Source organism: Lepidochelys olivacea, assembly GCF_965140295.1.
Source record: "Lepidochelys olivacea isolate rLepOli2 genome assembly, chromosome: 20".
Lineage (NCBI taxonomy): Eukaryota > Metazoa > Chordata > Testudines > Cheloniidae > Lepidochelys > Lepidochelys olivacea.
This window is the reverse complement of record NC_140430.1, coordinates 7,932,710-7,956,619: the sequence shown is the minus strand read 5'-3', so window position 1 is coordinate 7,956,619 and position 23,910 is coordinate 7,932,710. Positions and strand designations below refer to the sequence as shown.

Below are 23,910 nucleotides of genomic sequence, written 5' to 3'. Positions count from 1 at the left end.
CCCTCCAGGGGCCCGGCCAGTCCCGCGGCTGCCGCTGCCTGCGCCGCTCCGGCCGCTCCCCCGCCCCCCTTCCCGCGGCGGCGCCGCCAGAGCGCGTCACTGAGCGCGCGACATTGCCGCCGACGACATCTTGGAAGAGGCAGGGGAGGTAAGTGCCAGGGCCGAGGCCGGACCTCTCGCGCCTCGCGGCCGCCATGTTAGGAGAGGCTAAGGAGTCCTTTGCCAAGACCATGGCTTCCCTCCCAGCGGCACGGTTGGATTACGTCACTCGCAGCGTGACGGTCAGAGCCCCCCCCCCCATCTTGGGAGAGACAAGCTACACGCCCCATGGTCGTGGCTCAGGTGTATTGCGTCACCCAGTAGCGACGGCTATTCGCTACCGCCATCTTAAAAGAGGCAGGGGAGGCAGAGGCGCGACCCAGGGTCTCGTTCCTCCGCGCGTGGGTAGGCAGCTCCACGCAGAGGGAGGCGGGCGCCCCTCCCTCCCAGGTAGGGTGACCAGGTGTCCCGCTTTTATAGGGACAGTCCCGATTTTTGCATCTTTTTCTTATATAGGCCCCTATTACCCCCTCACCCCTGTCCTGATTTTTCACACTTGCTGTCTGGTCACCCTACTCCCAGGGGATAACAGGCTTGGGGTCAGCCTCCCCCCGGCCCCCAATGGATGACCGGCTTGGAGGAGACTGGCAGGCTCTCCCCACCTCCCGCAGGGTGACAGGCGGGGGGAAGGCTCTTCTCCCTCACATAGAATCATAGAATATCAGGGTTGGAAGGGACCCCAGGAGGTCATCTAGTCCAACCCCCTGCTCGAAGCAGGACCAATTCCCAGTGAAATCATCCCAGCCAGGGCTTTGTCAAGCCAGACCTTAAAAACCTCTAAGGAAGGAGATTCCACCACCTCCCTAGGTAACGCATTCCAGTGTTTCACCACCCTCCTAGTGAAAACGTTTTTCCTAATATCCAACCTAAACCTCCCCCACTGCAACTTGGGGTGACCTACGTGGGGGGGTTGCCCCCTGCCCCTCATCGGGTGGGAGCCTCTCTGTGAGCAGCAGGCGTGGAGCCGTGCTGCAGGTGGCTGCGTGTCCTTCAGGAGGCTCGGGGTAAAAGTAACCTCTAGAGCAGGCGTTCTCAAACTTCATTGCACCGTGACCTTCTGACCAAAAAAAAAAAAAAAAAAGACTACACCACTCCAGGAGTAAAAAGAAAAGGAGGACTTGTGGCACCTTAGAGACTAACCAATTTATATGAGCATAAGCTTATGGTGCCACAAGTACTCCTTTTCTTTTTGCGAATACAGACTAACACGGCTGTTGCTCTGAAACCTGTCACTCCAGGAGTGGGGACCGAGGCCTGAGCTCCGCCACCCCAGGTGGGGAGGCCAAAGCCGGAGCCCCACTGTTCTGGGTATGGGGACCAAAGACCAAGGGCTTCAGCCCCAAGTGGGAGGCCTGTAACCTGAGCCCCGCTACCCAGGGCTGAAGCCCTCATGCTTTGGCCCCAGGCCCCAGCAAGTCAAACGCTAGCCCTGGCAACCCCATTCAAATGGGGTCGCGACCCACAGTTTGAGAACCGCTGCCCTAGAGCAGTGGTCTCTAAAGTGGGGTGTGTGCACCTCAGGGGGTGCACCAGAGGATCCCAGGGGGTGCGCGGCAGGAGGAACGCCGCCGGATGGCACTCCGCCGTGTTTTTTTCTTCAGCGGCAGCTCTGCACCCCTGCGGCAGGTCTTCCCTCCTTCTTTTTTCGGCGGCATGCCTGCGGTAAGTCTTCCCCTCTCTTTTCTTCGGCGGCACCGTGGGGGTGCACCATCCAAAAACTTTGGAGACCACTGCCCTAGAGTGATATCAGTGGATATTAACCCCAACCATGTGACACGGCTAGTCACTGTATTTTCTGCTAATCACATGATCAGTCCCCACTGACTCAAGAAACTGGAGCAAAAAAATTCTAGGCTAAGACAATGCCAGGTGCTGTCGTTCGTTTTGGGAGAGCAGTAGTTTCCAAAGAGCGTGTGCCTGGCAACCCGCAAAAGAAGTGGCTACACCACAATCTGCGCCAGTACCACTAACGCCACTAAAGGTCAGCCTAAAAGGAGGGCAGACATCATCAAGCAGAGCAAGGAGAACGCTGGCATTTCTTGCTAAAGACCCAGAATTCTGCTGACAAAAGGAACACTCCTCCAGCCTGACAATGGGAAGGTAGTGGAGCTGTAGTGGTGGTCATGTGATCAAAACCCCACTGATGTCCAGATAGAATTATTGCCAGGTGTGCAATATTGCCTATTGTTCGCTTAAGGACTCCAACCTGTCAAAGAAGGCTAAAAAACTGTATAAAAGACCCTTGGGTCTTGATTCTTTTTATCTCAGATCTGCTTAAGCTTCATCAGGGGAAGTGTGAGTCGCAAGATTGAGATCTCCAGTCCTAATCTGGATTCACCCTGAATATGAATATTGGACTGTAGCCTATGAACTAATTCTGAAAGAACTCTTTGCAACTACAAAGCTCACCATCTCTACTATGAATATGATCTCAAACTGTACTCATGTCTGTATGTATACTGATCTTTTAACCAATACTCACTCTCTTTTCTTTAATAAATTTTTGTTTAGTTAATAAGAATTGGCTGTAAGTGTGGATTTGGGTAAGATCTGGAATATTCATTAACCTGATCCTTTGGGATTGGTAGAACTTTCTTATATGATGAATAAGATTGTCAGTAATCCTCGTCATATTTGACTTGGGTGTCTGGGTGGAGGCCTGAGGCTGGGTTGCTTTAAGGGAACTGTGCTGTTGGCTTCTGGGTAACCAGTGAGGTATTATAGAAGCTGTTTTGTGCTGGTTTGGTAAATCTAAGTATTGGATTGTCTGCCCCATTCTTTGCAGTTCACCCTAATTGAGTAACTCCAGTGTGACACCCTAGGACCCTGGTCACAGTTGCAAATCGATTTTATAAACCCATTGCCTCAGACTGGGCGAGGTAACAAGCACTGTCTGGTAGTGATAGATGCTTTCTTGAAGTAGGTGGAAGCCCACCCAATGAGAAACACATCCAGTACTACAGCTAAGGTGCTGCCAAAGCAGATCTTTTCCAGGTTCAGACTACCTGATGTAATCTATTCTGACCAGGGCCCTCACTTTGTAGGTGATATGGTTAGGTGTATGTGTCAGGCATTTAGGGTAAAGCAGAGGTTGCATATTGCAGGTCACCGTCAAAGTTCAGGTTTAGTAGAACGAACCAATAGAATCCTAAATACTGCATTGAGAAAGATAGTGAAACAGTCAGGTAAAGATTGGGATAGGAAGCCCCGACTGATTCTCATGACACTAAGATCAACAGTAGCTTCACATAGGCTTACTCCTCACGAGGTCCTGACAGGCAGACTCATGAGATCCCAGAGCAGTAGTGGCTGGGTGGAATGCCATTGGATGATTATCAGCCACGGGTTCTGACAGATAAATTCATGAGTGAGTTGTTAGGATTCCATCAGTAAGATCCAGAAACAGGTTGTGGTCAACCTGAGAGCAAATAGAAAGCTAATGGACAAACATCTGGGGGACACCTCAAGGGTAACCAAGTGGAACATCGGGGACAGAATGCTGTACAGGTTTTATATGGAAAAGAGCCATGAATTGAGCCCCAGGTGTCTGGATCCTGTTGTTACTGTTAACAAATCAAGTCCCACCGTTTACCAGGTTGAAATTAAAGGGAAAAAGAAGCAGGTTTTAAAGTGGTTCCACTCTTCCCAATTGAAGAGCTGGAAGGGCCAATAAACATGTAGAGGAAGGCACAGGTGAGCTCTGACAGTACTAAATGCTTAGAGGAAAATGGAGGTTCCAGTGAGCTCTGTCAGTACTAAGCGCCCAGAGGAACACAGAGGCTCCACTAAGCTCTGTCAGTACTACTTGCCCAGGAGGAAAGCAGAGGCTTTCTTGGTGTAAGTCCTAGTAAAGGTTTGTCAGTGCTAAATATAGTAACCTGTCCCTTCTCTTCCTTTGCTTTTCAGGTGCTACGGAAAAATGCTCTGGTGTATTTGTTTATGTGTATGGGCCCTGCATTTTGGAAATGCAGTGACTGTTAACACTGGTGACCATTTTAGTTGTGAGGCTAATAACAGTTACGTAATCCAAGGAATGCCTCTTCAACTTAATGGCATCATAGCAATATACGCAAATGAACGATTGACCAATTGTTACGTGGTCTGGGAAGACAAGTCCAGTGGAAAGACTATGACTGCCTTCATGGTAGACAGTGAGTCAAATGTAACTCTAGAAAATGCTAATGGAGACACGCTTGTATCCGTGTTCAGATTGGATGTTGGATGCACGTGGATAATTAGTGATACTTTTCTCACTGGCTGCACTCTTCAAGTGGCAGTAAACAATGGTTCACTTTGTTCATATGTGGAAACAAAACTGAATAGTTGGATGAAAGTTGGGGTAAACACTATTGATATTGTAATCAGTGTTAAATAAGAGCTGTAAAAATTAATTTGTATACCCCTATTCAAATGTTTACTGGACACATGCAGTGTATCAACTTCACAAATGTCAGACATTTTGGTTCACAGAATAAGAACAAGTTTTGTGAGTATGGAAATGTTACATTCAGTGTTAGGTGCATAAGTAGCATTGATGTAGACGTAAATGTAAACGGTACCGGTAAATGGATTCACTGGCCTGTATGGTCTCAGGAAGGTCAAGGAAGTTACTGTTGTTCGTAGACCATATAAAAGTTATATCGGAGCTGTGGTGGTGAAGAGGGACATAAAAAAAAAAAAAACACTACTGCTGATCGACCCTCGTTACTCTCTGAAAAATAATGTCACTTCAGTTAGATATCTCTGCGTACAGTATAAGTATGCACCTTATGTAATGCCACTCAGGGTGGGATGGTACTTCTGGCTGGAAAGCATCACAATAAGGAACTCTAGACTCAGCAAAAGAGACACCCTAGCTATGATCCTTGGAGGGTTGGGCACTGGCCTAGGTGTCCTTAACACTATAGATAAGGAAATCTTGGCTAGCAAGATAGGGGCTATAGGTGCAGATATAGCTTCCCTTTTGCATGCACAGACAACATCCCTAAACCAACTGAATGGGATGCAATGTAGAATTGCTAGCGTACTGCCAGGGTGGTTAAGGATCCAGGAGCAGGATCATCTGAATATTATAACTGCTTTAGATGTCCTGCAGACCAGTGTGTCCCTGGCCCTGTCCTGTATGCTGTCTCAGGACTAGATATTCACAGTAGCAAAAGATCTAATCAGAGATGGGTTTAGTGGAGTTCTGCCAATAGAGTTGAGGGGAGTCATCTGGAGAAACTTCACCATCTCCTTTGAACAAGATCACCAACAATGGTGGAGGTTAGTGAATTTCTCTTACACAAATGAGATTATAATTATTGCATTTGTCTTCACTATTGAGCAGGCCCAGAAGGAACGGATTTACTCTTTGGTTCCACTAGGACTTAATGTCAGTTAGTCTGTCTTTATGCCGGTAGAGTTGAATAGGTGGGTGTACGAGAAAGAGGGTACCTACAGGAGTGTTAACTTGAACTCCTGTGTAGAGGAGTATGGTATAGGTTATACCTGTGGCTCAGGGGTAATTGAGACATCCCATATCTGTTTAGATCCTAAAACTTACAGAGTAAGTGCCAGTGATTATAACTGATCTGTTATTGTATTTGTGGATACAAAATGCATCTGCATTAGAAGTTGGTATCCAAAGTTTGTGGTAAATTATTTCCATGAGGTATTTCACAATCCCTACGTTAACCCGTGCCTGTGCTCTGTACCATCTGTGTGATGAGATGTGGTATTGATTTTGTTCTGACCAATGTGTCAGTGCAAACCAAGAGCATGCATTATGTGCTCTATGATCATGTAACACCAGTATACATGGGTGCAAATCTTTCTCTGCTCAGAGAGATTGTACATCGTCCAGAGCTTAGGCAGCAGTTGAGGCAGCTGGAGAAAGATGGAGAGGAGGTGATGCTGACAGTCCATCACTCCTCTAGGCAAATAAGGACGATTCTGAAGTGGGTGGCTTAAGAGTCTAGGTTCAGCCACTGGTGGGAAGGATTATTCAGTGGGTCGACTAATCTGAATGAGATATGGAGTATCTTCTTGCACCCAAGAGTAATGGTATTGATCATTCAGATCTAATGATAATAGGAAGGGTCATATTGGTTTGTTAGGTCAGAAAAAGAGTTAAAAGGGTTACCAGTATTAAACAAAGGTTAATATCAGGGTAGTACTTGGAGGTAATGGTTCCTTTCACTCAACAGCTGTGAAAGAAATTAACCAAGGGTTTAAATCTAGGTAACATTTGGGGTTACTTGGACAATGGACAGACTACCTTATACAGATATAGTAATGTGGGGGCTCAACATTTGTATTACTGCACATGGCCACGAAAGAGGGGAAATGTAAACAGTGAATTGCCATTTTGGTTATTCTCACACTCCTGTGTCCTCCATCTTAGATAGGCTTCTTGTTGTCTCTTAGTCGCAATTTGGCACCCTTTTTCCAAGTACTTGTCCCTGATTGGACAGTCACAGCTTTGTTGGTGTTTGAAATCTTTTAGGCGGTCCGTGTAAGTAACGGATACTGCAGCTGCCTGGATACTGCTGGCAAGTCTGCCCAGTAACCAGAAAGAGTGGGAAAGGATATGTGATCAATGTGAAAATCTATATAAGGACTTGACACACAGCGACTGGTTCCAATCTGTCCTAGTGGCAGCCTGTGCCCACGTCTGGTCAGGGGAAAGCAAGAGCTCCAGCTTTGTTAGTACTATATAGACTGGTTCATAGAATCTCAGGATTGGAAGGGACCTCAGGAGATCATCTAGTCCAACATCCTGCTCAAAGCAGGGCCAATCCCCAATTTTTGCCCCAGATCCCTAAATGGCCCCCTCAAGGATTTAGCAGGCCAATGCTCAAACCACTGAGCTATCCCTCCCCCGCCTATGAACCAGGTAGTACTATAGACTTGGGGAAAACAGAGGTTAGCTCTGCTAGTAGCGGAGATGAAGAAAAGACGATGAGGAGACATGCAAGCTTACCATTGCTCCTGGCCCTTTCCTTGGCAGAGGTAGTCCTGACGGCAAGTTCCTGAGCAGTGTCTCCTGGGTTCCAGAGGCTGGTTCCTGGTTGAAGACTTCAGGGTTCTAGATCCGTTACCCTCATCCTTGTTTCCTGTGTGGATACGGTATTATAGAGACTTTTTATACACCTGTTTTCCACTTTTGGTTTGGGTTTGGGTTCAGGCTTCATGCCACAGTTATCTTAAACCTACTGTGTGATTTGTTAATAAAATCCTTTTTGTTTAAGTATATCACTGATAGTTTTCACTGTCGGGGAAGGTTGGTGGAGGTGTGAGGATGACAGTTGATAGATGCTGTTGTGGGTATTCTTAAGCTGGGAGGGGTCCTGTTATTTTGGATTCCTAATTGCTCAGGCAGTTCAGGAGGAGTAAGTTGTGTGACCTCTCATTGAATTGTGTAACATCACTGTTAAAAATGCACCACTTATTTCTAGCCTGAATTTGTCTTGCTTTAGCTTCCAGCCGTTGGATCCTGTTCTGCTTTTGTCTACTAGATTGAAGAGCCCTCTCCTAGCAGAAATCTTCACAAAGCATGAGTTCATGTGGGATTGTTTTCTCACATGCTAACTGTGAATCACACCCTAAACCAATAAACCAAACCTAGCCTAACAAACTGACACAGGAAGCAGCTGTTGTGCTTGTCCTGACTAGGAAAAGTGGCTGGACTTAGCCCACATGTGTTTTAGCTGTAGATATCTGCCACATTGGAGCTAAAGGCCTTGCCTCTACTCCTGAGCTAGGTCACCAGCTCAAGTTAGCTAAGCTCAAGCCAAACTAGACCACTTGTCCTAGCACATGCTTCCCATAGCGCTTCCTTTAATGCCAGCAGGGCAAGGCCAGCTCCACAAAGTTTGTCCTTCTTTTGGATTTACGGAGGGACCCAGATCCTCAAAGGTATTTAGCTTCTAACTCTCATTGATTTAAATGGGACTTAGGCACCTACATGCATTTGATGCTCTGGGCCTTAGTGTCTAGAAATGGAGAGAAGTGAATGATGCCCCCTCTCACTGTGTCCTATCTGTAAGCGCTTGGGGGCAGGGGGCATGTCTGTGTAGCAGAGCACCTGACATAACTTGGGTGCTGTAAAATTAACAAAGAGTGAGGGCCTTCACAACCTTCATGGAAATCCCACCAAAACATCCTTAACTTTGCTGCGAGCTGTCAAGTGTTCTAAGATAATTCCCAAACTAGGTCACCCAGCCCAAGGTCTGCTGTGTGGAGTTCTCCCTGGTGGAGAGTTCAGCAAAGGTCCCCAAGCATCACATTTGCTGTCAGTTTCATTTTTCACTTATTACATTTCTCTCCCTCAGGGATGGGATTCCAAGAGCATCCCTTCTGGGGAGGGGAGTTATAGTGGGGGATCTGGGACACAGATGCCCAAACATGTCCTAGAAGGGAGATTAAATCTGTGTCCATCCATTTTCTGGATATTAACCCAAGGGGGTCATATGTGGCCTTAAAAGCTAAGAACTAGCTGATTGCCTGGGTTATTGCAAGATGTTTGCATGCAAAATTATAGAGTTATGGTCCATGTATGATATTGTGTTCCAAATCTGTTTGGAAGAAAATCACAGGCCTGACCCACTCAACATGAGAACAGTGGACTCCTTTGACTGAGCCAGTTTTTGTTTACTGGGTGGGGAAGAGGCAGCCTTGAGCATACTCAAACGATTCCCAGGTGAGCTCTCAGAAGGGTATCCCCCTGGGGTAAGAGACAGTGATCTATGATGGTACAAAATTGAAGAACGGGCACATGTGGGGACTCTGCCAGTGTGGGACTCTCATGAAACTTGATCCCAGTTTCTGGAACTGGACAAGCACTGCAAGGAATGAATTTTGGGTGAGAAAGACCTTAATTAGATAGGAAGGCGACTTGTTAAGAAATGTAGGCTATAGATTGCATGTTATGGGTTTTCTTTTCTTTTTTTAACCTGTAACCTTGTTTCCTAACCCTTACACTTCCTTCTAATTAAATTGTTCTCTCAAGCCCTGGTAGATACACTTCAGTTTGTTTTTACTATAATGCTGTCTCAGTGCCTTGTGCTAAGGAGAGCATTGAACTGAGGTGAAGCTAGTGAATGGGGTGTACTGCTTTCTCAGAGGCAGCAGTGTGGTCCAAAGACCCCTTGATACCAACTGGCAGAGGACACACAAGTACACATGAGTTACAGGAATTCCCTGGGTCTGGGATCTACGTACCAGACCCAGTCTGCCAAAAAATATAATTTAAGGTCACTAATGAAAGTCTGTGTCACACTGGTCATCATAATCATTGTGATACATATGGACAGAAAATATGCAAAGAGTTGTGTATATACTAAAAATTATGTTCTCTACGTCTGTGCATTAAGGCAGGTCACCAAAAGGTGAACCACAGACCTGTCAGGCAGAGGGGAAGAGACGCTATCTCACTTGGGCTGGTCGTGTGAAAATTGAGTATTGTCTGGTTCACAATGGTACTAAGGGACAGTCTGAGCAAAATGCTAATGGACAGATTAAGGGGGCTGCAGGAAAAAACAAACAGCTGGGGTTCTCCTCCTTAGGAGTAAGACAATAAACTTCTGAAACTGGATCTGGACTGCAGATGAACCCCCAGTTATTCCTTCAATCTGTGAGGACAAGCAGCCAGCTGGCTTGAAATCTGCCACTAGAAATAAGGTGTAAATTTTTCACAGTGAGGGGAAGTTATCCTTGGTAAGTTAAGTTTCAATGGTTGTGATGGATTCTCCATCATTGGCAAATTTTAAATCCAGGTTGGATGTTTTCCTGACAGGTCTGCTGCTGTTCAAACACGAATTATTTTGGGGAAGAAGAATGAGGGGGGATTTGATAGCTGTTTTCAACTACCTGAAAGGGGGTTCCAAAGAGGATGGATCTAGACTGTTCTCAGTGGTAGCAGATGACAGAACAAGGAGTAATGGTCTCAAGTTGCAGTGGGGGAGGTTTAGGTTGGATATTAGGAAAAACTTTTTCACTAGGAGGGTGGTGAAACACTGGAATGCGTTACCTAGGGAGGTGGTGGAATCTCCTTCCTTAGAGGTTTTTAAGGTCAGGCTTGACAAAGCCCTGGCTGGGATGATTTAGATGGGGATTGGTCCTGCTTTGAGCAGGGGGTTGGACTAGATGACCTCCTGAGGTCCCTTCCAACCCTGATATTCTATGATTCTAAGGTCTCTGGCCTGTGCTATGCAGGAGGTCAGACTAGCTGATCACAGTGGTCCCTTATGGCCTTGCACTCAATGAACACATCTTTGTCTGGGAGAGAGTTCTGGCTCTGGTGATACCACCTGTTACTGGTTATTGATTTTCAGCAGTCTCCCCAATATGCTAGGTGCTTTGCAGACACAAAGGAAGGGATGGTCCTTTCCCCAAAGGTTTTACAGCCTCCAGTGTCTCATTTCCCACACCTGCCTGGCTGATTGTGGGGCATTTTTGCTCCTCCAGGAGCAGGCATTTTCACCCTTATGCACCAATGTTCCTGGGCCAGGATTAGCAGAGTGGTGCTGAGGTCCTGCGAGTGGATGGTGCATAGGCCATAGGCTTTCCTCCCCTCCTGGCATGCTTCCATTTGCTTCTGGGGCAGAGAAATCTTTGGAAGCACCTGCTAGGACTGAATGAACAGAAGAGAAACATGCATGGATGTGTTACCTCCTTTCTTGGTTTGGCTCCTTGCTATGCAAGGGAATGTGTCTCCTTCCTGTCGTGTGCTGTTCCTGCTTTTTCCCATGAAGGGTTTTGGCAACCTGCACTGTTGGGACTTTTACTCTTTGTAAAACAATTTTGCTGAATATCCTCAACATGCCAGGTCCGGCTACACATTGTTGCACTGGGGGCTGGGCAATCACACCTTGCTGAAGGTGTTGGGTATGACAGCTGCCTTCCATTCAAGCTAAAGGAGGGGGCAATTAAATGCTTCTTTGCTTTATGATAGCTGAAACAATGGAAAACCACTGCCCAACAACCACATCCTATGCAAGCTTGGGTAGTGGCTGGGTCTTGCAGTCTAAGAAGTTCCACGGGGGTGGGGAAGTGATTGGACTGAGGTTGTGCATCTGTACTGTAGCAGAAACACCAAAGAAGCACATGGAGAAAGCAGCAAGGAAGCCAAGATGGTGCAAAAAAAAAAATCAGTTTAATCTTGAGAAAAGTTAGGAGAAAGCGAGCTTTTGGGCTGAGTGCTGGCTGGAAAGTGGTGGTGGTATATTGAAAACTGATCTATCATTTTAAATTCTCAGGGGGTTTTCTGGCCCTGCTTGCAGGCTAGGAGCTCTGTAGGGAAGTGTATGATCTGAATCCGTCTGGAAACAGCCTGCAGCAAGAAGGGGTGTGTTGTGCTTCTCTGCCAAACGGAGGAGCCTGCTTGGTCTCTATTTCGTATTCTTGTATGTTATTCTGAACTCTAAAAAGTAAACCACATTGGATTGGAAGGGGTTAAGGAGCTGCTCTGGACCCAGGATGCTCTGCACCACCACACCTGCAATGCACGCACAGGCTGCAGGAGCTGAAAATGGGATCAGAGTAGCTCACTTGTAGTTAGCAGACCTGCCAACTCTTGTGAATTTATCACGAGTGATGCAATTCCTAAGTAAAATTAAACCTCACTCGTGAGCGAACTATCAAATCTCAGGATTTTTTCAGCCCCAGCAGTGGGGCTCTGGCCTCTAGTACCTTTTTGTACTAGAAAGGTAAGTTTTTAGCCTGCGTGGTGGCAGAGGAAAATGGGACCTGAGAGCACCTTTTAAAGGGCCAGAAGGGAAATAGAGAACCCACTTTTTAAAAAAAAAAAAAAAAAAAAAACCCTCAATTTTTAAGGCAAATCTTCTGATTTTTTGGGGTCTGACTCATGATTTTCCAAATGACAAGGGTTGGCAACGCGAAGGTGGCCAGTGGAGGTGAGCAGACCTGCACTCTGAGGCTCTGCAGAAGGAACCCTGAGGGGGAGGCCCAGCAGTGGGGGGCCCTGACTGTGGATGGTCTACCCAGCCTGCTGTGGGAAAAGGCTTCTGGAATTTTGTGAAGTTGGAGAAATATTCTTTGTTTTGTTTGCATGTCTTTGCTGTGCCCTCTTGCTTGGGGAGGCTGGTAGGAAGTGACCTGGGAGGCAGCTGCACAACAGTGCAGGGAGCGGGAATCCTTTGGGTGCTGGACTGGAACCTGGTGGAGGGATGGGCCTGGGTTTTCCTACCTGCCCTGAAGGAGCTGGAGGCACAAAGCCTATCCCGGATACTGAGACTCAGGACGAGGAAGACCCCATATCCCAGAGAGTCTTGGCTCTGGGACTTCGGCCAGGTGAAACCTGAAGCTCCTTGCTGGCCAGTAGATTTAGTCTCTGTTGGAGTCTTTACTCACCCTCACACAGTTTGTGACCTGTCTGGCTGAATCACAGAAAGGGACAGAGCACTGCAGGGCTGGTGTGTCTATCAACAGAGAGTGCCAAGACAGAAGAGTGCCTGTCATGCCCTTGCCTGACCACTAGGTGGTGCCTGTGGGGAGCAGACCCACCTGCCTGGAGAGAGCGAAGATAATGAAAAAGAGGAAGATTTGGCAAATCTGCACTCAGACTTGAGCAGCATTTTTATGCCAGGGCTATAGCAGCTACTGAGACACCAAAGGCTCTGTTCCCAACATTGGCGGGAAAACCACATTTACAGTGCTGAAAGGCTTCTCTTTTCCATGAGAGCCTGGTGAGCTGGACATGAGCCTCTAGAGACATATTACGTGTTCCTCCCCACAATTTTTTAAAAGAGCGAGATAAGTTTTATTGAAGAAACCAAAGAGAAGGGGAAAGTATCTTTGAATTTTTGGCAAGCCGGAAAAAACTGTCGGTTTGGTAAGTTTCTGACAGAGGCTCTCAGAGATCAGTTTGGTTTTGGTATAAAACACTCCGATGGAGTGTAGCTCACGAAAGCTCATGCTCAAATAAATTGGTTAGTCTCTAAGGTGCCACAAGTCCTCCTTTTCTTTATCCTGAATTAAGAGGCTGTTGAATATTGTGTATAACAAGAAACTGCCACTAGAGGGAGCCATGAAGATTGCACTCTTTGAATCCAAAGGAAAAATGCACATTTGAAAATAGCCTGGCCCCATGGAGCTAGGAAGAAGGGCCTCCACAGGGGGTGAGGATGATAATGACACAGGCTTGGACATATCATCCCCCGTGTTATCTTAATGCAAAGGGAAATTATGTGATCCTGGAACTAGATACAGGAGAGTCAATGCCCGAGGTCGCTCAGGGGGTTACAAATCACCCGGGGGACGATTGATACACTCAGGTGCTTTACAGAATTACGCAGAATGGGCAGAAGGAGTATTAGGCAGTCTCCCAGTCACTGCAATATATAAAGGTAGCTGTTCCCCATTAGAGTTAATTGTAATGGAAGGAAATGGTCCCCCGTTGATGGGCAGAAAGTGGGTATCCAACGTTTGACTGGATTGGAGTGTGGTGCACCACATGCCAGACAGGGAGGGGGAACTGCAAGAAAACTACAAAGCTGTATGTAATACAGACATGGGATTGATAAAAGGCCCAGCAGCAAGGCTGGTTGGGTCTGACAAGGCCATTTCTAAACCCCTGAAGGCTGGACTGTGACAAAACAACACTAACAAGGTCAGCTCCCAGACTGCTGCGCTGGGCATCACAAAATGCGGAAGAGATGGCCAGCCCTCTGTGGAGATAGAGGCGGTTAGGGACTATTTAGAAAAGCTGGACGTGCACAAGTCCATGGGGCCGGACGAGTTGCATCCGAGAGTGCTGAAGGAATTGGCGGCTGTGATTGCAGAGCCACTGGCCATTATCTTTGAAAACTCGTGGCGAACCGGGGAAGTCCCGGATGACTGGAAAAAGGCTAATGTAGTGCCAATCTTTAAAAAAGGGAAGAAGGAAGATCCTGGGAACTACAGGCCAGTCAGCCTCACCTCAGTCCCTGGAAAAATCATGGAGCAGGTCCTCAAAGAATCAATCCTGAAGCACTTGCATGAGAGGAAAGTGATCAGGAACAGCCAGCATGGATTCACCAAGGGAAGGTCATGCCTGACTAATCTAATCGCCTTTTATGATGAGATTACTGGTTCTGTGGATGAAGGGAAAGCAGTGGATGTATTGTTTCTTGACTTTAGCAAAGCTTTTGACACGGTCTCCCATAGTATTCTTGTCAGCAAGTTAAGGAAGTATGGGCTGGATGAATGCACTATAAGGTGGGTAGAAAGCTGGCTAAATTGTCGGGCTCAACGGGTAGTGATCAATGGCTCCATGTCTAGTTGGCAGCCGGTATCAAGTGGAGTGCCCCAAGGGTCGGTCCTGGGGCCGGTTTTGTTCAATATCTTCATAAATGATCTGGAGGATGGTGTGGATGGCACTCTCAGCAAATTTGCGGATGATACTAAACTGGGAGGAGTGGTAGATACGCTGGAGGGGAGGGATAGGATACAGAAGGACCTAGACCAATTGGAAGATTGGGCCAAAAGGAATCTGATGAGGTTCAATAAGGATAAGTGCAGGGTCCTGCACTTAGGACGGAAGAACCCAATGCACAGCTACAGACTAGGGACCGAATGGCTAGGCAGCAGTTCTGCAGAAAAGGACCTAGGGGTGACAGTGGACGAGAAGCTGGATATGAGTCAGCAGTGTGCCCTTGTTGCCAAGAAGGCCAATGGCATTTTGGGATGTATAAGTAGGGGCATAGCGAGCAGATCGAGGGACGTGATCGTTCCCCTCTATTCGACATTGGTGAGGCCTCATCTGGAGTACTGTGTCCAGTTTTGGGCCCCACACTTCAAGAAGGATGTGGATAAATTGGAGAGAGTCCAGCGAAGGGCAACAAAAATGATTAGGGGACTGGAACACATGAGTTATGAGGAGAGGCTGAGGGAGCTGGGATTGTTTAGCCTGCAGAAGAGAAGAATGAGGGGGGATTTGATAGCTGCTTTCAACTACCTGAAAGGGGGTTCCAAAGAGGATGGCTCTAGACTGTTCTCAATGGTAGCAGATGACAGAACGAGGAGTAATGGTCTCAAGTTGCAGTGGGGGAGGTTTAGATTGGATATTAGGAAAAACTTTTTCACTAAGAGGGTGGTGAAACACTGGAATGCGTTACCTAGGGAGGTGGTAGAATCTCCTTCCTTAGAGGTTTTTAAGGTCAGGCTTGACAAAGCCCTGGCTGGGATGATTTAACTGGGAATTGGTCCTGCTTTGAGCAGGGGGTTGGACTAGATGACCTTCTGGGGTCCCTTCCAACCCTGATATTCTATGATTCTATGATTCTATGAAAATGGGAATTTTCTGTAATATTTTTAATGAAGCCTATGAGCTTCAGGGTTACCCTAGGGAGTAAAAAGGCTTGTTTGCTCTCTTCAGAGGCTCAGAGACTCTGGTGTGAATGGCTCCTAGCTGTCTGTGGCTTGGACCCCATATCAATGGAGTTTTCAAGAAGACCATGGCAAACCCAATCACCGAAACTTTGATACCAATGACCATGGATGGCCCACCTCTCGGCCGGAAGCAAACAGTGTTTGCCCAGCTGGAGAACAAAGAACTGGGGAGGTGCCAGGGTGTGATTAAGTGTTGGCCGCTGAGGGCTTCTGGGCACACACCTGAACTGGGACAGAGTGATCAGAAAGACCGAGCTCTGGGCTCTGTACTGACCAGGATGGACTCTGCTGGAACATCCTTTTCTCTGTGCTTGCCAAGGACTTCCTTTGCTGTGTTCCAGCCAACTAATAAACTTTTCTGTGTGACAGCGCTGGCTGGGTGTCCCTGCGGATGCTGGTGGAGGAGGAGCATTGCTCCCTGCGATCGTACAAGTCTCCCTCAGAGACTTGCTGAGTGGTGCACACGGTGCGAAGCAGGGGTGCTGAAGGCCCAGAGGTCCAGCCTAAGGAGGTGATGAAGCCATGTGCTTTCCCTGGAAGAAAAGTGAGGGCACTAGGGGGGTCTGGCTCACTGAAGGAGTTCTCCCAGAGAAAGTTGCAAAGCCGGGCTCATAGCACCAGTCCTGTGACAGAGCACTGGATTGGTGGCAGAGACCTGTGCCATATGCTCTGCGATAGACAGCAGAAAACCAAATGGAGGAATTGCAAAATGGTGTAAGTTCAAGTTCATTGAATGGGCTGCCCCAGTTGTGTGTACCCCAAAGAGTGATGGCAGCAGAAGAATTTGTGGGGACATCACCATAAACCCCGGGCTGAAAGTGGACCAGTATCCAATTGCTAAACTATAAGATTTATTTGCAGAACTGGCTGGTGGAGTGATGTGTCCCAAACTAGACTTGTCTCAAGCCTACCAGCAGGGGGTGCTGGAACCAGATTAAAAATATCTGACCTTGAAGCCACATAAGGGGCCATTGGGTGTGAAAGCTGACCTTATGACCCCCTTGCGGGGAGCTAGTGCACCTGCTGTGTATCAAAGAGTAACGGTCAGGCACGACAGGGGCTAAATGGTGAGGATGGTTATTTTGATGACCTATTGATAACAGAGGAATTCAGAAGAACTTTTAGAGAGGCTAGAGGAGGTTCTACAGAGATTGTTAACTCTAACGCTATATTTTTGCAAAGATAAGTGTACGTGTTTCAAAATCAGGTTACTCGCTTGGAGCATGGTGGCGGTGGAGAAGGGTAAACCCGTTAAAAGAAGCCACTGAGAATGCACCAGTAACACAGAATGTCTTGGAGTTTAGATTGTTTCTGGCCCCGTTAAACTGCTATGGAAGGCTACTTCCAAATGGAGCCACATTAAGCAGTCCGATGTCCGCGCTGTTATGGACAAATATGAAGCCAGTTTGGACAGAAAAGGAAAACAAGAGTTTTGAGGCTGCAAAAAAGAATCGGAGTCATTCCAGGCTCCTGGAACATTTCAGTCTGGGATCCCCTAGCACTGGTCTGTGAGTGAGGCCTCTCCTGTAGGTGCTGGGGCTGTCACTGCACACACTGGTAAAGATGGGAGTGAGAACCCCAGAGAATTCACTCCAGAATGTTCTCAAAGGCTGAGAGAAACTATTCACAGATAGAAAAAGAGGCTTTCGGCACCATTTTGGGGGTAATTAAACTCCATGAGGAACTGTTTAGACAAATGTTTGCCCTCATCACTGATCATAAACTCTAGGCCCAAAGGCAGGGGTTTCACTGAACTGAGCTGAGCTTCAGAGATGGGCTGTGATCTCCACTGCCTACCAGTAGGTGTGCATCATACCCCATCAGAGGCGCTGTCCCATTTGGGTCTTTACACAGGGAAGCAGAGAGGAAAACCCTGTGTGTACAGTCTCTTTCCAAGATCACCTCTTGATTACAGCTAAGGAAATTGCTCTGGAAACAAGCAAAGACCCCTCTTTAGTTAAGGTGATGCACTAAGCACTTTCAGGGTGGCCAAATCACACAATCAAAGAGCAACTGGGCCCTTGCTATTTCAGGAAAGTGGAGTTATCCATGGACAATGGTCATTTGCCATGGCACCTGTAGCAAAGTGACAACTCACCAGTGCAGTGCCTCCTGCTGGTCATCCAGGGAATTAGCTCTCCAGCATATGCAGCTCCTTCTGCAGGCTGGTGTCTCACCTGCCGCTGGCCCTGTGTCCCTCTTGGACCCCAGTGCCCTTTACCTCAGGGCTCTGCCCTAGGAATACCCCCTCACTGTGGGTCTCCCCTCCCAGGGGAACCCCCAACCCTCTAAACCCACCTTGCCTCAGTGGCTACTACCAGTCATCAGCTAGCCCCCCCCGACTCACTGGGGCAGACTGCAGTCTGTAAACCACTCATCATTGGCAAGGAGGGTTTGGACCAGCTGCCTCTGCCTAACCCCAGGCTACACCTCTGTAGCCTCAGTACCTGCTTTGGGCCTTATCCAAGGCCTCAGCCTGGGTAGTTGCCAGGCTGGAGCTCCCCAGCGCCTCTTGCCTTTCCCCAGCATGGCTCTACCTCAGGTACCCTGCTCAGCTCCCAAACAGCCAGGTCCATCTCTCTCCAAAGCTAGAGAGAGAGACTGCCTGAGCGCCTGGCTAGCAGCCCTTTTATAGGGCCAACTGCAGCTAGCCTATTGGCTCCCTGGGGCAGCCCTTTCCCAGGGCTGTTTTACCCCTTCAGGGCCGGAGCGGGTGACCACCCCACTGTAGCGCCTATTAGTAATAATACCAGAAAGCTTACAGAAAAGGCTGCTAGTGGAATTACATGAGCAGCACCAAGGGGTGGTAATAACAAAAGGGGAGGTGTGACATAGAGACTCCTTGGCAAAGGGTCCCCTGTTCTTTGCACACATCTCTCACCTCTGACCTGACAAACTGTCTACACCAACCTACAGTATACAGGATATTGCTCCATAAACAGTAACGTATAAGGTATCTACAGAAAGCTCAGAACTTGTCAAGATTCGTACTCATTATAAGACATGCGTATGTACAGGTAATATTTAAGGAATAATGTATTAATATTGACAGCATGCTTTATAAACTTGGAGTAAAAGTCAGTCACCAGGGGATAATATGTCTCAGTGATGGCCTGTTTAAGCAGGAGAGAGTTGTACCTGACCTGGTTGGCCAGTGATGTAATGCAAGGCTCAGTTGTCCAGCCTTGCTCCATCCCAAGACTATCCATGGAAAACCATCAGAGAGAACTACAAGTAATCAAAACCTCTTGGAGGTAAAGAAAGGAACATTACAACAGAGAGGGGATCACCCAGTCTAGGAATAGAGACTATGATGCTGGCAGACCAGGTGGCAGCTCATGTCAAAGCCCCTAGGCCTCAACCTTGACAAAGACATAGCTGGAACCAGTCTGGCTCGCCTGGGTGTTAGTGTTGTTAAGCTAGGTATTAGGTTTGTGATACAGGGCCAGAAAGGGTTATACAACTAGCAGGCTGGTTGACTCAGATTCAACCTTTAAAGACATAGTGGATTATGACTGTGGTTTTTGTGTGTTTACATATATATTGTTAGAGTTTGACAATGTAACCAAATGGTTCCTGTGTATCGCTGGATTCTGTTAATTCAGAGATCAAAAGGCAATGTTAACGTTCAGATGAATTGTGAATGTAGTAATATCATCGTCCTTATTTCTCTTTGAAGTTTGTAGTAAACTACCTGTGAATGGCTGAAGATGGGCAGTTGCCTTATGTTAATCCATGTAGCTAATTATCGGTGATGCTTAGGAAATAGGAGGTCTACTTCAAAGCTAGGATAATTGCCTATTGTTCACCCAAGGACGGCACGCTGTCAAGAGGCTGCTAGAAAACTATAAAAAGAACTCTAGGGCCCTGATCCTATCATCTCAGATCTGCTTAAGCTTCATCAGGGGAAGTTTGAGTCACAAGAATGAGGTCTCCAGTCCCATCTGGATCACCGTGATATAGGACATTGGACTGCTACGCATGGACTAATTCTGAAAGTACTTTTTTCAACTCTAAAGCTCCCCATCTCTACTATGAAACTGATCTAAGAACTCTATTCATATCTGTATGTATAATGATCTCTACCCAATACTCTCTCTTTTCTTTTTTAATAAATTTTAGTTTAGTTGATAAGAATTGGCTGTAAGCGTGGATTTGGGTAAAATCTGAAATATTCATTAACTTGGTGGGTAATGTGTCCAATCCTTTGGGATTGGTAGGACTTTTTATACGATGAATAAGATTTTCAGTAATCCTCATCATATTTGACTTGGCTGTCTGGGTGGGAGCTCAAGGCTGGGTTGCTCTAAGGGAACTGTATTTCTGGCTTCTGGGTAACCAGTAAGGTATTGAGGAAGCTATTTTGTTGCTGGCTTGGTGAATCTAAGAATTAGAATAACTGCCAGTTTTGGGGATTGTCTGCCCCATTCTTTGCAGTTTGCCCTAATTGAGCAGCTGCAGCATGGCCCCCCTGGGACCTCAGTCACATGGTTATAAAAATGTGCTTTGTGTTTAGACTTTATGGAATGCTTGTAAGTTGCTGTATGTGTTAACCTCACTTATAGCTATAGCCCATGTTGTAAGGTAGTATTTAAGTGTTTGCTCTGTAACTGTAAATCTCCAGTCAGGAGAGAAGCATTATTGAGTATGAAATACTCGTTTGCCTCAGGAGGCGTTATGTCCTACCCAACACAAGAAGGCCCATCGACACCAGACAAACCATTGTGGAACATCAGAGGACAAAAGACTTTGTTGATTGCTCCCCTGTCTTCCATGAAGAGGAGACTGAATTCCTTGCAACAGCTGAACTTGCATCTTGCAGCATAAGGGGAGAAGGTATAAAAGGCCTTAACAAGGAGAAACTGGATCTTTAATGCTATTTGCACTCTGAGGGGCACGGATTATTAAGAAAAAGTAAAAAATCCCCAGTGCTTGGCCTGGGGTACCCCTAAAGGACATATAGTGCTTGCTTATTATAGATGCTTGTATTACTACTTGAGACTTAAGAGTGGAAGCATTTGTGTATATATGTTTACTTGCATTAAGCTTATTTCCTTTTCCTAGTTAATAAATCTTTAGAGTTTATTATGAGATTGACTACAGGTGTTGTCTGTGGTGTGAGATCTAAGGTGCAATGGAAATGGGGTAAGTGACTGGTCTTTTGGGACTGGAAGTAACCTGAATATTGCTCACGAAATGAGCTCACGAAAGCTCATCTCAAATAAATTGGCAGTTTCCACGGTATGCATCCGATGAAGTGAGCTGTAGCTCACGAAAGCTCATGCTCAAATAAATTGGTTAGTCTCTAAGGTGCCACAAGTACTCCTTTTCTTTTTGCGAATACAGACTAACACGGCTGTTACTCTGAAACCTGAATATTGCTGTGATCATTGGTGTAAAGGACTATCTATCACGAAGGTAAGCTTACCTCCATGGCTCGTATCCAAGGGGACTGTTTGTGATTCCATGTTAAGGCCATTACAGTGCTTGTGGAGTTCACACTTGATGATTGATCGGTGAAATCTAAATATAGAAGTCCCCGCCCAGTTGGGGTTTGTACCCTAGGGGTAGTACTCAGGCTCTCGAGCCACTGCAGAGACAAAAGACCGTTTGCAGTATAACAGAGGGGAGAGGCACTCTGTATCCTTGAACTGAAGAGACATCCTGCGCAGCTGGGGTGATCTCATGAAAAGTTGGTTCCTGGTTCCTGTGAAGTCAGCTAGCTCTGCAAGAGATTGAAGTTTGGGGGTGGGAGAAACTTTGTTAGCTAGAAAAGGTAGCTTTTAGTAAGTGTAGATTCAGGTTTGTATTTTATCATTTTGTTTTGTATTGTAACCTTTTGTTTCCATCACTCTCTCTGTTGTTTCTAGTTGAATACATAAACTGTTTGTTTTTATTACAAGTGTTGTACAGGAAGGGGGGAGGTTAAGGTAAAACTAGTAAACTGGGGTGCACTGCTCCTATGGGGGCAGAGGATCTGGGATTTCTGTGAGTACCTAGTGTCAGGGGCTGGATATCACAAAGTAATGTTTCAAAGGGACTCGGGCTGGGGTGCACCTCTTGTTAACCTGCAAGGTGAAGTCAGGACTGGCACACCCAAGAGGAGAGTGCTTGGGTGGCTGACAGGCTGGTCATGTTAGGGAGCTGACCCCCAGTTACCAAGACTCCGTCACCCTAGAAGCAGGGCTAACGAGTTGACTCAGTCCAGGATACCCCAGGAACCAGCCCAGCCCAATGGTGTAGTCAGTAGGATCTTTACCCTGCTTGCTAGCTAACCACAGCCCATGCTCACAGTGCTTATAAACCAGTGACCAAGAGCCTAGAGAGTGTGAAGGTTGGAAAGAAGGGAAGAAAGGGTTACTCTTTGTTGTCTGTGTGTTTGTTTCAGGTAAGGGACTAGAGTGGCAGAAGAGGCTGGATGAGCAGAGAAATACATGCTAATCACACTAAGAAGCAATAGGAGGAGCTGTGTGCTGAGTGCTGGCTATTTGCTGCAGGAAAAGATACGGCTGGGTTAAGACTCTCCTCATGGAATATGCCAAGCCGCATGAAGGGCAGCCGAGCTCCAAGTGAGCGTGAAGACTCGGGGAACCCACGTGGTGCCACCACCGCCAGAGTGACAGCTCTGGACCTGGACAAGGCCAGGGCAGAGCTCTGTAAAATGAACCTAGCAGAAAAAGAGAAGGAGGGTGAGCATCAACAGAGAATGGTGGAAATTGCAGCCAAAGAGAATGAAGCAGCACATCAGAGACAGCTGGAGCTGGAAGAAGCTGTATGCCAGCAATCCATGGAGTTGGAGGAGCAAAAGCGTGAACCAAAAGATCATGAGCAAGATGCTGGAGAGGTATATACCGAACCCCCAGACAGCAGGCAATCCTCCAAAAGGGGCACCAGCTGGGACAGACTTTGCCTTACTCTCTGATACAATCCGTCTCTCTCTCTCCACTCTTGAAAGAATATATGAACTGTACAGGATTCCAGAGGAAAAGAGTGTACCCACGCTGATCTCCAAGCTGACTGGTAGAGCATTGGGAGTGGTTAATGAGATGGACAAGGGGCAGGCACTGAAAGGACGAGTTGAAACAAGCTGTGTTTCAAAGGTTTCAGATCACCCCAGAGCTGTATCGTTTTAAGGTTCAGAACTCTCAAAAGCATGACAAGGTGAGTCCGAGAGAACATGTGTGCACAACATGTGATTAATGAAAAATGGGCAAAGGGAAGAGGGGTAGAAGATTCTAACCAGTTATTTGACCTCTTTCCACAGGAACGTTTCCTGAGTAGATGTACTGAAGGAGTCAGAGCGCCGATCTTTGATAACCCCCCTGCCACTGTATGGAGTATAGCTGATATCAAGACTCCTACATACAGGCCAGACTGTTCAGTGAGCACAGACCCCAGAAGGAGGGGCAGAAGCCCAGTACAAAAGGGGGACCCTGTTTTATGTCTGGGAAAAGGGAGGGTGTGGTGGTGAGTCCAAGCACCCACCACCACAGAACTGATCACCTCCCAGTAGTCAAAATTACAGGCCTCTAGCACAGCAGGACGGCCCAAAAAGTGCTACTTATCTGACTCCACTGAGCACATGAAAAGAAATTATCCTAAGCAATGGGTATCCGAATATAAACCCTGTTCAGCCCAGGTTAATGTGGCTACTTTGGACTGAGGGGACCCTAGTGAATGCTGTAAGGTCTGACCTATTGGTGGTTGATAAAGAGTTTATTAAAGATTCCAAGGTGAATGCTAAGGTTTGCCAAGGTTGGAGGGTCACTTACACCCAAATTTCTCTGGTCAGAAAAGACCTGGTTGTGGAATCTGATCTACTCTCCGAGGAAAATGTAAAACTCCTTCCATTGGGAAACTCTGAAATCACTGTACCCTTAGTTCGTTGGAGTGGGAAGGTTTAAAAGGTACTTTAACAGCTGCTATACTGGATAGACAAGGTGGATGAGGTAATGTCTTTTAATGGACCAATGTCTGTAGATGAAAGAGACAAACTTTCGAGCTGTACAGAGCTCTTCTGCATGGCTGGGAAAGGTGCTCAGGGTGTCTCAGCTGTCACTGCTGTATAGTAGAACCTCCCATTTATGAACATTGACTTAATAAAGCTTTGAAATTTTACTATTCAGAAAAAATGCTGCTTTTGACCATCTTAATTTAAATGAAACAAGCACAGAATCAGTTTTCCTTTATTTTTTGTAGTATACGTTTAACACAATACTGTACTGTGTTGGCTTTTTTTGGTCTCTGCTGCTGCCTGATTGCATACTTCCAGTTCCAAATGAGGTGTGCGGTTTACTGGTCTGTTCGTAACTCTGGTGTTTGTAGCTCTCAGGTTCTACTATATTTGTGTTCGCACCCAAAGCAGGCTCAGCAAAAGAAGCTGATTTCTCAACTTCCTGCTCTGCAGACGAGCTGCTCCTGCCTGCTGCTAATGGTGCA

The 23,910-nt window shown here is 46.9% G+C and overlaps 1 long non-coding RNA gene across 2 annotated transcripts; it reads left to right on the top strand.

The window, feature by feature from the left end:
- The first annotated feature begins 92 nt into the window (after positions 1–92).
- LOC311510748 lies at positions 93–23,555 on the top strand. 2 transcript variants are annotated; one of them, XR_014709132.1, is made up of 3 exons: positions 93–148; positions 21,860–22,632; positions 22,736–23,555. It is a non-coding gene; the product is annotated as an uncharacterized lncRNA (long non-coding RNA). The 2 variants fall into 2 exon arrangements; XR_014709133.1 differs by lacking the exon at positions 93–148 and adding an exon at positions 405–489.
- The last annotated feature ends 355 nt before the right edge of the window (positions 23,556–23,910 follow it).